This window comes from Cavia porcellus, unplaced genomic scaffold, assembly GCF_034190915.1.
Source record: "Cavia porcellus strain 051 isolate PalLab524CR breed Dunkin Hartley unplaced genomic scaffold, mCavPor4.1 scaffold_31, whole genome shotgun sequence".
NCBI classification, from domain to species: domain Eukaryota; kingdom Metazoa; phylum Chordata; class Mammalia; order Rodentia; family Caviidae; genus Cavia; species Cavia porcellus.
Window position 1 is genome coordinate 24,927,190 of NW_026947514.1, and position 15,460 is coordinate 24,942,649.

The window sequence follows — 15,460 nt, forward strand, 5'->3', positions numbered from 1 at the left end:
TCACTTTCTTCCTTTCTTAGTTTCCTCCTTCCTTGTCCCTGACAACCTCTTCCCTCACCTACCCACCTTAAACTTCCTTTAGAATCCACTCCATATCAAACTTTTCTATGTAAGTGAAATTTGTCTTGGATACTATCACACTAGTAAATTACCAGCAATCAAAGCAAAGGAAAAAACCTTCTTGTAAATTAGCTTCTTCGTTATCTTGGTAGCACAAAGTGCCTTTTAGCCAGTGGCTTATGCCTTTTGAAATCCAGCAGCAAGACCACTTTACAGGTAGAGAAACTCGATCTCATATGTGGGACAATTTTTCTCAGTATTTTGTATCAAAAAAGTAAATGGCTTTCTTACTTGTTTTTTACCAGTGAAGTATGAGTGATACTTAATGTTTTATTAAAACAGGTTATTTTGTGATCCATTTCTAATTTTCTGGTTTCTAGTCTGCTGATTTTCCAAAGAACAGCTAAGTTTTCTTTTTTTTTTTTTTTTTTTGTCTTTTTCCTTTTTATCAGTACCGGGGATCAGTGCCGCTGAGCTAAATCTCCAGCCCCCAACAGCTAAGTTTTCTTAGCAGAGTAATCACCCTGACTCAGGGAGAGTCAGTTTGGGCATTTGCCTATCTGTTCATTCTCCATAGATCAGTAATCCCTTTCACCTTCCTCTCTGTTCAGAAATCGGTTCTGAACACATAAGAACTTTTGCACCATGCTCTTTATGTCTCTTCTTATACCCCCATCTCTTCCAAGCCCAAATGCTAATAAAAGTTCCTTGCAATAAGAAACTGCTTTTATGTTCAGTGAGTTTGAACTTGACTGTTAAGATGCCTGTTACAAGGCATCAGGGTGGAAGCTAACTTTTGAACAAATGTGGTATGTCGTTAAGTAGAATATTGTTCTCAATACCAAACATAAATAGATAGTTTCAGTATGTTCCCCTGGTCTGTAAAGGAGCCCTGAACGAGATGCCCCTCATTTTGCTCAGCTAATGTGAGGGAAATAAACTTAATTAAAAGTACTACCAATAAACAGCATTTGGCATTGCTTGAAAAAAAAAAAGTTTTGAGTTGGACTTTTTTTAATGTTTTTTTAGAATTGAAGTAGGTGAATTACCTGTTTTAAATAAAGATTTTCCCTATCATTTTGTATGTTGTTACTATTGATATGAAACATTGAGACATACCTTTACATAGCTTTTTCTTCTAATCATTTTGATTTGTGAAATTTGTCTGTGTGGAACTTCATAAACTTTAACATGATTGACATAGCTTCTTTCCCTGGAATTGTTTCTGAGGGCTTTGTCTAACAGTGATCCTGGCTGTTCTTAACTTTAAAGCAAGTTGTTACTGTACAAATAACAACATAGAAGCAAGTAACAAAACTGGTGAACTTTGTTTAAGAACTAGATTTTTGGGGCTGGGGATTTAGCTCAGCGGCATAAGCGCCTGCCTTGCAAGCAGACAGTTGTGAGTTCGATCCCTGGTACCGATAAAAAACGAAAAAGAACAAAAAAAAAACAAGATTTTTTTTTTATTCCTAGGAACTGAACTCTGAGCTAAATCCCCAACACACCCTTCCTGTATTTCATCCTTCCTTCATGTGTTTATTTTTGTTTTTATTTTTATTTTTCTGATACAGAGGCTTGCTAAATTACCCAGGCTGTGCTTGAACTTGTAATTGTTCTGCCTCAGCCATACAAAGTGCTAGCATGTGCTGCCACACCCAGCTCCAGATGCATCCACCCTCCTGTCCTGCAAAACTGTCTTTTTAAAAAAATTAGTACGTCTTTGTAGTACTTGGTGTTTACATTCCTTGTGGGGAGTTGATAAAATATGTACATAATACATCTTTTTATCTCCTATCCCTCCATTCTCTTCCCTCCTCCTTCATCTCTTGATCCCCCTTCCCCTTTGAGAAGGATATCTCTTCCTACCTCCTGTTATCTTTTAGTTTGTTCTGTATTTATACTTTGAGTTTCTCATATAGGAGAAGCCATGCAATATTTAAGCTTGTGCGTCTGATTTATTTCACTTAACATAACAGTCTCAAGGTATGTTAGTTTTCCTACAGATGATCAAGTTTATCCTTTATGGCAGAGAAATACTCCACTGTGTACAAATACATTTTCTTTCTCCATTCACCTTTTGGTAGACATGTAGGCCACTTCCAAGATTTAAGGATTATGAATTATGCTGCTATAAACCTAAGATATGCACGTATTATTGTAATGTGATGTCTTTAACTTTCTTGGAAAGGTAAGACGAATAGCTGAATCAAACAAATTTCTAGTTTTAGCTTTTTGAGGACTCTCCAGAATGAAAAAGCAAGTTCAGTTTCCCGGCTTGCATATGAGAGCTTTCTGAAGAGGAATTGATTTTTTTTTAATTGTCTCCATAATTTTCTAGTTATCTAAATATCTGATCAGTATCCCCCTTCCATCTACTTTTGCAGTGGAAAGAGGTGTTAACAACTAACTGGTGGTCTTTTTTTCCTTCTTTCTTTTCTTTTTTTTTCTTGCAGTGCTAGAGATTGAGCTGAGGGCCTGGCTCATGCTACGCAAACACATACTGCTGAGCTGCATCCCCTTGATATTCTTAAATACAGTAAAGCAGACTTAATTCGCAAGGGGCTTCTTCAGTAGGGGAGTGAAATGGGCTCACCTCTGACTCCAGCAAGGCCAAGTAAGGAATTATAACCAAGGAGCAGGGCATAGGCTAGTGGGTGGAAATCACTGAGAGGAAGCATCAGGGTAAAGGGGCTTCTTGTCTGTAGAAGTCTTGCTGAAACAGGCTAGGTGACAATGACACCAAAGGTGACCCAGACAGTAGTACAAGGAATTTTCTCTGAAATGACTTAGGAGGTTCTTAGTCTACAAGGACACAGAAGGAAGCCCAAGGTCTGATCTAGTCAAAAGGTTTCAGAGGACCTTGGTGTCATTTTTATTCAAGAAGCCTTGTCAGAGTTTCAGGACCTCATTAAGGTAGACACATAAACGCCTGTGCCCAGACTTTACCCATGGACCACTTGCATCAGAGGGACCTTTACTACATTACTTTTTTTTGTCATTTTGAGACAGGGTCTCACCATGCAGCTCAGGCTGGACTTGAGTTCACTATGTAGTCCAGGCTGACCTGGAACTCACAGTGATCCTCCTGCCTCAGCTTCCTGAATACTGGGATTACAGATGTGTGCCACCATGCCTGGCTGGTCCAGTATTTCTTAATCTTGTCCATACACAAGAAATGTTAAAAAAAAAAAAAAAACAGTTACAGTAGCAGAGATTTCTGCAGACTGGTTTAGCATCTGGCGATATGATGCTTAACCTGTGCCATTTCAAAGCACCCTAGATGCTTCTAATGACACGTAAGTCCAGGTTGAACACCACTGCTGTGAAATTTGTTAACAATTACCAGAGCACTGCATTTTGGTAGACAAGCCCCTAGAATATGCACTTAAAGAACACAACATCCCAAAAGCAAACTAATGTTTAAGAGGCTTAAGGATTATTTATTGTTTTTTAAATTTATTTATGTATTTTCTTTTTGTCATTTTGAGACAGGGTCTCACTATGCAGTTCAGGGTGGCTTTGAGCTCACTTTGTAGCCCAGGCTGGTCTTAAATTCCCAGTGATCCTCCTGCCTCAGCCTCCCAAGTGCTGGGATTACAGGCCTGAGCTATTTATTGTTTTTAAAGCTTTGTTGCATCCAAATGAACCAAAACCAGTTCTGATTGCTGGTACTTGGGGAAAGGAATATCGGAAGCAAGATACATTGGCTCTTCCTTTTAAAAGTAAAAGAGGAATATGTTTGGTTGTGGGACAAGAGTTTTGTTGTAAACGTAAATTACCGATTTGCATTGTTTTTAGAAATCTTAATGCATGGGGCCCTGGCACTTTCACCTTGATTGTTGATGATCCTTGTTGAATGAATCAGTGATACAAGTGAATAAATTAAAAACCATCTAAGACTGGAGATAAGCTCAGTGGTAGAGCATTTGCCTAGAAACCAACTGTAGGAGGGAGAAAGATAGCAGTAAGGCATCAGAGGCAATTCAGAATCCCAAATGCCTTAGTGTATAACCTACAAATGGGATTAAGGTCCCTTTTTACTATTCAAATATTAATCAGCTTGTGATCTTTTCTAACTTACTGTTACCTCTAAAACTGTTAGCTTTCATTAAAGCCAAGCCTTTATCAAGCAAACCTTTGCAGGTGGATACTTGACCACAGTGTACACAGTGTATTTCTCCTTCCCTTTGGTTTGTGTACATGTAGCTTATGGTATGTTCCAGCCCCACCACAGGACAACACAATAGTCTTTGGACAAATTCAGACTTTCTGCCCTGGGCCAGGGATGTAGCTCAGTGGTAGAACACCTGCCTAGCACATGTAAGGCCTTGAGTTCAGTCACCAAGCACTTGGCAGGGAGGAGGGGACATTTTGTCCTGACTGTAAATCGGCACCCTTTACACCTCAGTTCCTTATTTTTTCAAAGGCACTTGGCCGGCCCCTTTTCTTCCTTTTGTTTAGCGCTCTCGGTTTCCTGCTGTGCATTAGCAATCATTCTTTTAAACTTTGATTACATTGAATCAACACTGCTGAGCCTTGGCCCCTGCTGCTTGTTGCACATCCTGTGGCAGTCCCCAGGAAATCCGACTTTTTGGCATTGACATGAAGTAAAGGATTAAGGCACTAGTAGGAAGGGGACAAGAAACCCTTCTTACGGGAGGAATTTACTGTGCATTGCTTGGTGTTAGCAAAAGCTGCTCTTGTTCTTATATGAAGACAGAAAACCAAAAGCCCACTTTGGAAACACGTCCCACATTATGAGGCAAATCCATCTACTTGGATGCCCCTTCGCCCAACAGTGGCTCAGGCTGAGCACTTTGAAATTTTGTCATCAGTGTAGCAAAAACAGGTACTGTATCTCAGATGGTGAGTCTCCTTCCTATTCAGTTTGCTTCAGATTACAGAATTACTGAGCTCTTGCATCCTGGGAGCCCCTCATAGATATCCCTTAAAAAAGACTCCATTGAGCTATAAAAGTACCTTAGCTTATAAGGAGCCAATTGAAGGTAATAAATATTTTCCTTTTCTTTGTGTCTCTGAAGTGCCTAGCAAAGATTTTTCCAGTGCCGTTTAGCTAGGACTTATAAGGAATACATTATTAAAATCAGTCTGTATGGCTGAGGATATGGCTGAGTGCTGGAGCCCTTAGCTAGCATGTGTGAGGCCCTGAGTTCAATCCTTCACACTAACGAGTGGGAGTGGGGGAACTCCTCACACTAGGGAAGGTGACCCGCTTTACTTTATTAAGTCTTCATCTCATCTAAAACATGCTCTCAGTCATACCCAGAATAATATTGGACTGAACTATGACTTAATTAAGTTGACTTGTCCTAGTCAAATTGGTGGATAATATTGTCACTGTAGTCTCAGTTAATTAGCTTACTTTGGTGGGGGGGGGGGGGAGGGTATCTGTTTTTGTTATTGAGACAGACTTTCTCTGTTTCCCAGGCTGGCCTAAGTCTCCTGCCTCACCTTTTTGAGTTGCCAAAATTTGCCTTCAAAGCTTCCCAGCTTTGGTGGAAATGAAGGCGTAAATAAACTCTTCCCTAGGCTGCTGAGCATTTTTGCATCTGTGTTGAGTTTGCAGTGAAGATCCATCTAGCTTTGGGTAGAAACTCTGGCCACCCTGGGATGTTGGCAGTTTATAATATTAAATTCAGGAGCCAGGGGTTTAGCTCAGTGACATATGTGCCTGCTTGGCAAATGCGAGGTTGTAAGTTCGATCCCCAGCACTAAAAAGTAAATAAATAGTAAACTTAGTTAATCTTATAGTTTAGTGTCTACTTATTAGTTAAATTTTTGGTTGATGTCACAAGTGATGTTTACTCCTCTTATGGGCATGGAGTTTATGTTTATAAAATATGAGAATGTATTTAATGTTCTGGTTTAAGTTTTAACTTTGGAATTCTTTTGAGATATAGTTTTGCTTTGAGTCTTACTGCTGAGTACTACATGCATCTCAAAGGTCAGCCTGTTGAGGATCCCAGCCAGATACATCCTGAAACACAATGTGAACATACTAATTTCCTCTATCTGTTCATTCTGATTTCATTTATAAAAACAGTTTATGTTTACTTTCAGAAACCCAAATATTGTAGATAGGTATAAGTGACAAAAAAGTAATAATTAGTATTAGCTGTTAGATGTACAGTTGGACAGATTTCTTTTGCATGGACTTATATACAGATAACTTTTAGTATTGTTGCTGCTTTTAGTAATAGCATATGAATGTCAACACTTGATTAGAAGAGTTTGGTAGTTGTGGGAGGGAAGGAAATGAAGGTATTTATCACCTTATTTTTTTAGTTCAACATTAAAAATTTTTTATTAGTATATGTAGTACAGAATGATGACATTTATTATAGAGAGTTGGGACATTTACATGTTTATCACCTTTTAGCAGATGGAGTGGGAAGTTTTGCTCTAGAATTATTAGAATTTACTCCACAATTTTAATAAGGACCGAAAACACCTGAGTTTTGTCAGGCCGCCTCTCCTCACTCCCAGTTTTGAATCATGTGTAGGAATAATGAAAGGCAGCCTGCTTATGAATTCCTCGCAAATAGGAGGCTGCTGTCACTGCCTGGCCAAGTGATAAATTTGGTGTTCCTAATTGTCATGATATGAGTTCCCTATTGTTCCTGCATTTTATGCACACACCTCATCTTCTAACATCCCACATAAATGGCAAGTGTGTTACAGTGTTAATTCCCTCTAAAATGGTTTTCTTTAAAAAACAAAGAAAATAAAGCAATCCATTATTGTTCATTGTGACTTGTGCCTAAATTTTGTGAGAGCTTACCCAGGAGCTTACCCAGTTGTCCTATTAAGCTTTTAGCAGTGAGAGTTAATCACCCCAACAGAGCAGGTATGCCCTTTGGCACCTGTGGTATTGGGGGTACACTACATCCTGCCTTGTCTTTCCATCATGCATTTTTCTTTTCCTTAAGATCTCTAACACTTTTCTAGCAAGAAAAGAATATACAGGGGCTGGGGATTTAGCTCAGCGGCATAAGCGCCTGCCTCGCAAGCAGGCAGTTGTTGAGTTCGATCCCTGGTACCGATAAAAAGGAAAAAGACAGACAAAAAAAAAAAAAAAAGAATATACACATATTGATGTAGGTTTTTTCCCAGTTTGAATATAGATAAGGGTTTAAGATACTTATAGACCTTGTTATAGGTAAAACAACAAAAATAAAACATAGAAAAAATCAAATTACCCTACATATTAATATAAAATAGCAGATTTTCAGACAGCATGTGTTAGAGATGGTTGTCTCGTTTAAAAAAAAAAAAAACACCTTGAACCCTGTTTTATTATGAGGAACTAGCCTCTTAGAGATTGAGATGGCCAAAGCCATAGAGCTGTTAAATGATGGAGCCAGCATACAAACTCTGATCTTCTGGCCTCAGAAGTAGCCAGGCGTAGTAGCACATGCCTGTAATCCCAACAGATGGTAGGCTGAGGCACGAGGCTGTTGTGAGTTCCAGGCCATCCTGGGCTACTAGTGAGTTCAAGGCCAGCCTGAACTGTATAGTGAGACCCTATCTCAACAACAAAATACTGTACCACCAAAGAACCAGATTAATAAATGAAACTTAGAGAAATAGAATTATAGTTCTCTTTCTTTCCTCTCAGACCTGTTTTTACTGCTTTTATGCATTACATTCAAAATGACTGCTGATTACTTCAAATTTTAAAATGGCCTTAATGCAAGCATCTCTATTTCTGTTCCCATATTATTGTCCCATTTCTTTTATGGTAATGGTTGTTTTCTAAAAAAGAGGGTGTCTGCTTGCCATTTGAATAGTCCACATTTGCAAAGGTAATTTGCCTCACCTAGATGGTAGTGGATGATGTGATAGTCTAAATTGGACAATGAGGTAAATTTTTTAAAACTAGCTTTGGAAAGATGGTAGCGTGCTTTAAGATACATGAAGCTTGTTTATAAATTAGAGGGGCTGGGGATTTAGCTCAGTGTCTCAGGTGCTTGCCTGGTAAGTGCAAGGTCGTGAGTGATCCCCAGGACCAAATAAATAAATTACAAATTAGACTGTTGAAGAATGAAATGCCTGATTATACATTACTGCAGTTGGTTGTGCTCTTAAGTGTTAAACTTAAGGATGTGCCAAAGAATTAGGAAATGGAGAACTAGAAACACTAAGGACAAACAAGTAAAAAATGCCCTCACTTTATTTTGAGAGCTAAGGCTAAGCCAAAGAGTCAGAATATGTGGTGATATATATGAATGACATACCTTTAAGAGAAAAATACACTAGGAAGCTAAATGGCAGCAGTTTGTGCATCATACATTGTTGTGTACTGAGGACACAATAATGGTTTCCATTAAATTACCAGAACAAGTTTTGTGTGTTTGGTTTTGGTACCAGGGACTGAACTCACAACCAAGCACTTGCAAGACAGGTGCTTATGCCACTGAGCTAAATCCCCAGCCCCAGAACAAATTTTAAATATTGTCTGGTTTTTACAAAATAAGGAAGCCAAGAGCTTAAGGAAACCAAGATTAAGTTACGTACTCGTCGTCCCATAGTTACTAAGTGGTGGAACTAGGATTTGAACCCTTATATCAAGTTCCAGAATGTTTTTTGTCCGCTAATGCTAGATTATTATTTACCTTGATATATACTAGATTATTACTTGTAGTAGTGTAATTGGATATAGATAATTTTGCTTTGTAATTTAAACTGACTTGTCATTGAGTATTTTTTGGCACTCGATCTGAAGCAGCATGGAAAAAATGAGAAAGATAAGGAAACCAAGTATGAAGAGAACTTTAATGAAGGGGGCATGGGTGAGGCTGCAGAGAGGAGGGGTTCAGCAGTTCTCCACAAAATCTCTTAAGCAGTTCTCTTGACAAAAAGGATGCAGTTGCTTATATTAACTCTGATTGGGGTGATGCTAAACTAGCTGGTGACGGCACAGCAGGAATGACTTTTATCTAGAGATTGGAGTGCCTTTGGCACAGAGGGGAAGGAAAGGGAAGTCTGCTTTGGGTCTGGAGCACTGGACGCAGAAAACTGATAAGGTGTCTTTTTATGGTCTCCTTGTCATGTTGGACCTCCGCCATGATGATTAGCAGGTTTATGTGGCTAAAAACGTATCAGTTTAAATACATAGAGTTCTCATTTTCTCAGAATATTTCAACTTGAATATCAGCTGTGTGTTGTTGGAGGTAGTATTAGAGAAGAAAATAAGAAACATACTTTGTGCCTTTAGCATTTGCAGTTTGTTTTGACCATAAAAGACCTACATGAAAGACATGAGAGCAGTAATAAGAATTCAGAAACAGCAGCAAATTAATGAAGGACAGAGTTAGAGGCATATCTTAAAATATGCCATACGGGGGGCTGGGATTTAGCTCAGTGGCACAAGCACCTGCCTGGCAAGCATGAGGTTGTGGGTTTTATCCCTGGTATCCTCCCCCCTGCCCAAAAATGTGCCATATGAAAATTTTTCATGGCCTAATTTTTTGCTTTTTATTACATTTTTTGGAGTTTTTAAAAATTAGAAATACATGAGCATTGGTAGACCATAAGAAAAACTTTCAATTAAAAAATTTTGCCCAATATGGGCATGCCTGAAATCCCAGTACTTGGGATACTGAAGCAAGACAATTGCAAATTTGAGTCCAGCCTAGGCTGCTTAGTGAGACAATGTCTCAAGACTAAAAACAACAACAAAATAAGGTTGGGTATGGTGTCACGTGCTTATAATTTCAGTATTTGGGAATCCTCCAAGGCAGGAGGATTTCAAGTCTAAGCCCAGCCAAGGATTTAGCTCAATGTTACAAGTGCCTGCCTGCGTGGTGAGCGCGACATTGTGAGTTCCATTTCCCCAGTACAAAAAAAAACAGAAAAAAGAAACAAAGTCAGGTTGAAGCCCAGCTTGGGCAACCGAATGACTTAACAAGACCCTGGCTCAAAATATAAAATAAAACAGGTCTGGGGATATAGCTCAATGCAAGCAAGGGATCTGGGTTCTATCCTTAGTACCACCACCACCCAAAAAAGTATTTACTAATTTATGTGACTTTCATTTAAGCTAAAGAAAATTGTCTACAGCAATTTTTACTAATGCATTATATATTCTTACCATTACGAGCTAGTTAGTGGAGAAAGACTTAGAACTCTAAAAGAGGTTTTCTTTTGGTTTTCAGGTCTCACTTTTGTTTACATAGAAAAGGGCAGCTTTGGGATAAATTATATTATATCAACCTAACTCCCATCTCAGCCCTCCTGTACTTTTACATTTCTTGGAAATGCTAGGTATGCTTTTAGCTTCTAGCTCTGGACATTCAGTGGCTGATTTAGGTTTTTTTTCTCCCTCAGACACCATTTAGTGAGGTATTTTTTGTTTGGCCATCTCCTGCAGTGGAATTAAGCCCATGCAGGCAGGAGACTTGATCTGTTTCATTCACTGCAATATAGTCAGGCCTGGAGCAGAGAGTATGGTACGTAGTGAGTACTCAGGATGTATTTGTTTAATTATGTCTGCTTGGCCAGGGATTTAGCTCAGCAATGTAAGTGCCTGCTTGACAAACATGAGGATGTGAGTTTAATCACAGCACCAAAAACAAACAAACAAAAAAATAATTATGTTTGCTTATCTGCCACCCACTATATTTTCTGCTTTCTGAATGGAGGAATGGACTTCCTGGTGAGATTTTTGCTTTTGCTGTAACCACTATATTTATGTGTCTATATCTGGCAGATACATGCTGAAATAAATGAAATTTTTATTATTCAATTTTATGTACAAGTTTATTTTTAAAATAAATTTACATTTAAAAAATTGGACTTCCCTGAGGCTTCAAAAGTGTTAATAGCACCATATTCAACTTAACTTTGCTTGTGAGCTTACTGATACAAATATATCTCTTTCTAAAAATTGAGCTTTTTTTTTGAGCTTGCAGGGGTCTCCCTTAGTTGCCTTGAACTTGCTGTCCTCCAGCCTTAGACTCCTAACTAGTGATTAGGAGGTATATAAAATCATGTTCGGCTTGAGCACATTCTCTTTAGCTGACATTACTGAACTTGGTGAAATACTTCATTACATGGAGTAAATAATGTGAAGTGGAATGAATCTACATGTTCTGTTGAGACTTTACTAGTTGTGCATATTTATTGCAGAAAACAGAGATAATATAATAGGAATTTGAAATTTAATTTGTTTTCTCTGGACACCAGAAAACCTCAGAGACTTGGTAGTTTTTGTGTTACTTTAGTATCAAATCTAAAAGTTCGCTTGCCAATCTTCTTCCCCTTTCTTGGAAGAAGTAAAAGTTATTTTTGGAAATCTGATTTCCTGAGTATCCAGAGTCAAGAATCTCAGCAATTCTTACTGTTAAAGGGTATGCTTGTACATGTAAAAAATATTCTGTGTACCTAAAGTTTATTGAATAAGTGCAGGAGCATAGGTCCAGCCTTCCTTGAGCTGTCTCCCTACATGCACCCCCAGCTGAGCTTCGTCCCTTTTTAAGTGGGAGTTAAATAGTTTAATTCAGTAAAGATATTATTTCTGAGAAAGTGTTACATTGCCAGTATTGTCATATTTGATGTTCAGAATTTTAGGTTCCAGTTATCCTAGAGAGGATATTGTTTTCTATTAAGAGCTGTTTCAGAAGAACTTTTGTTATACATTGATATTCTCACCCAGGGTTGTGTGATCTGTTTTAATACCAAATGGATCTTTCCAGTGAACATGAAGCATTTGTTCCTGCCTTTAGTACTGTAGAGGTGTCATGTTAACTTTTTCTTTCCTGAATAGTTTGTACTCCATTGCATTGTCCCAGCTTCAGTTATATTGTCCCATAGCTCATCTAAAAGGCAGTCTGACCTGTGTGTATTAAATTACTAATTCTTTATGCTTATCACCCACTAGCCTCTCCCTCTTGGCAGAGTAAGCAGAAGGAAAACTAGTACTAAACGGTGTAGGGGAAATGTCTTTATGGGAATGAAAGTAGTATATTGATAGAAAACAAATATTTTTATAGCCAGTATTGTCTGATCAGATATTCATTCATAGGACTGTTTTAAAAGAGAAAAGGGAAAAAAAGGAAGAGCCAATCCCTTTATGTTTTCATTTCCTGCCTCAGGACACAGGCTTTAAGTGTGAAGTGCTGTTTTCCTAACACATCCCTGCCTTAAAATTCTTGTAACAGTGAGTGCCAAAAATTTCAGCTTTAAGCAACAAAGACTGAGAATGCCTGAGCCTACGCAGTAATACTCAGATGTTTCTGTTAAATGAAAAGATAACTATATAGTAAAAGTTGGCTATATTTAAAGTTATGAATAGAGCCAGGGGTTTAGCTCAGTGGCCTAAGTGCCCAAACATGAAGTCGTGAGTTTGATCCCTAGTACCAAAAAAAAAAAAAAAAGAGAGACAGAGAGATTATGAATAGAGAGATTAGAAAGTTAATCTCATTTCTAGAAGAACAAGTGCGTGTTTAAACTCTAAGTGATTTTCCAAATATTTAAATTTGTATTATTAATATTTATACAAATAAATAACATTCATAGAGTAAGTTATACATGTGTTTGTTTGTTTATTTATTGAGAGACACAGTCTTGCTATGTAGGCCAGGCTGGTCTGGACCTTACAGCAGACCTCCCAAGTGCTGGAATTACAAGTGTGTGGCACCACGCCCTGCTTGACATTCTTACGGTGAAGTATACCCATCTTGCGTATATTTTCCCATGGATATATACTAATCTAACTGTGACCCCAGTTAGATTAGTATAATTGTGACCTCAGGTAACTACCAGGTAGAGCATTTCTAGTGTCCCCTCAGCCTTTCTTGTGTCTCTTCCAGTCCATATTTCTTGTCAGAGATAGCTACTATTTTGACTTCTGTCATTTTATTAGTTTTATATATTCTAGAACTTCATATACATGGAATCACATAGTACTTATATTACATGCAATTTCTCCTTGGGCTATGTCTATATCAGTATGTGTTTGAGAGTCATCCATGTATTTGGGTAGAACATTGGCTCTTTTTCATTGCTATCTAATATCACATTGCCTGAACATATTATTCTGCGGATAGATACTGCTTCCTGATTTCAGTTTTTATTAAGAATCCTGTTCTAAGGGCCGGGGATTTAGCTCAGTGACATAAGCACCTGCCTGTCAAGTGCAAGGTCATGAGTTCAATCCCTAGTACTGCAAAAAAAAAAAAAATAATAATCCTGTTTTAAACTGGGCATGGTGGTGCATGCCTGTAATCCCAGCACTCAGGAGGCTGAGGTATGCAAGTTTGAGACCAGCCTGAACTGCATAGTGAGACTCTGTCTCAAAAAAAAAACAAAAAAAGGGGTTGGGGATTTAGCTCAGCGGCATTAGTGCCTGCCTTGCAAGTGTGTGGTCATGAGTTCAATGCCTGATACCGATAAAAAGAAAAAGACAAAAAAAATTTTAAAACAAACAAAAAAAATCCCCTTATAGTAACTGGGATCTCAGCTTATTAAAAAGGCTTTTGCACAGTAAAAGAAATTACCAACAGAGTGAAAAAATAACCCACAGAGTAGGAGCCAGTGGTCCTTCAAAGGACTTATGCCTAAAACGTATAAAGAACTGAAAAAAACCAGACCCTCCCAAATTTAAAAACCCAGTCCAAAATGGGCATCTGAAATGAATGCACACTTCTCAGATGAAGAAATACAAATGGCAAATATATGAAAAAAATGGTCAGCTTGACTGGTTATTAGGGAGACACAAATTAAAACAACTCTGAGATTCCATCTCACTCCAGAAAGAATGACTGTCATCAAGAAATCAACCAAAAACAAATACTGGAGGGAAGATAGAACCCTTCCCCACTTAGGTAGGAGTGTAGATAGGTGCAACCACTGTGGAAAACAGTGTGGACATTCCTCAGAAAAGTAGGACCCAGAGGTCCCATTTGACCCAGCTGTTCCTTTTCTGGGTATCTTCCCAGAAGAATTAAAAACATCATACCATAGTAATATTTGCACACCCATGTTTATAGCAGCACAGTTTGTAATAGCTAAATTGTGAAAAAGTCCAAATGCCCATCAACCAAGGAATGGATAAGGAAGATGTGGGGTTTTTTATATAATGGAGTATTACCTGACCATGCAACTTGAGACCATACTCTTAAGTGAAATAAATCAGACTCAACATATATAAACATCATATTGCCTCCCTGATGCAAGAAACTGAAAGAGAAGGACCAAAATTATAATATAATAGATATTATGAAACAGGAAGAAATTGTTCAAAAGGAAAGAAGAAGTAGGGTGAGGAAAGAGGGAAAGGAGGAAAGAAGATTACAAAAAAAAAGGAGCCAGGCGTGGTGGTGCATGCCTGTAATCCCAGCACTTGGGAGGCCACGCTGGGCGACATAGTGAATCCAAGCTATACTGAAGTATATAACAAGATCCTGTCCCCCCCAAAAAATTTTTTTTTAATTTTAAAAAGGTAAAATGGACTGGCCCTGAATCAAGGCCGGCAGCTTCCTGATGCTGTTGGTTTCAATCAGGAGCCTAAAGAGATGTGTTTCTGTGGTTTATTGGCCATTTTAGAACTTGGGCAGTGAAAAATGGTAAATTCATTAGAAAGAAACAGCTTGAAGCAACTCCTCCCCCCCTGGTGAGTGGCTGTGAGCATGGCAGGCTCTGGCGGCCCAGGACAGGAGCCACCAGCGTTTACTGGGACCCAGGCCATCCTAGGACCTAGAGCACCAAGAAACCAAGCAACCCCCCCCCCCCGCCAAGTTTTGTTTTGTTGAACTTCAATATACATGAAAGTATGGACAGCTGCTTTGAAGAAAATGAGAGACTCTACGACAGCCATTGGTGACTTCCCTGTTGTCTGGTTTTGAAGACCTAAAATGCCTTCCTTATTCTGTTCGGATCAATTTTATACCATGTTGTTTTGTATGAATTCTCTGTATACAAAGACATGGACAACTATTTGGAAAAAAACAGGAGACAATAGGATAGACAATGAAGATCTCAGGTCGTCTAGCTTTGAAATGTATATCCTTACAGTGCTTTCTTATGTCCTATTTTGTTGTTTTGTTGTGTTTAATTTTACTCCCTTTAAAATAAAAATTTAAAAGTAAAATGGAAACAAAGCTTTATAAATAGGGAGGGGAAGATGGGATGAAAAGAAGAGAGGAGACTGGGGGAAATAGAGAAATCAAAATATATCATGGACAGGTACAAATTCCTGTAATGAATATAATCATTATGTATAATATATATATATATCCTGTTGTAGTTGGGCATGATGGTGCCCACCTGTAATTACAACACTTGGGAGACTGAGACAGAAGAATCAATGTAACTTTGAGGCCAGCCTAGATTATTTAATGAGTGCAAGACCAGCCTGAACTCTGTCTCCAAAAAA

The 15,460-nt window shown here is 38.4% G+C and overlaps 1 protein-coding gene and 1 non-coding gene across 2 annotated transcripts in view; both read left to right on the plus strand.

The window, feature by feature from the left end:
- The window catches only part of Sptlc2 (serine palmitoyltransferase long chain base subunit 2), a 97,896-nt gene that overhangs the window by 63,065 nt on the left and 19,371 nt on the right, over nt 1-15,460 (plus strand). The window lies entirely within an intron of this gene.
- Nucleotides 14,538-14,676, plus strand: LOC111757629 (small nucleolar RNA SNORA2/SNORA34 family). Its single transcript, XR_002791931.1, has one exon. It is a non-coding gene; the product is annotated as a small nucleolar RNA SNORA2/SNORA34 family (small nucleolar RNA).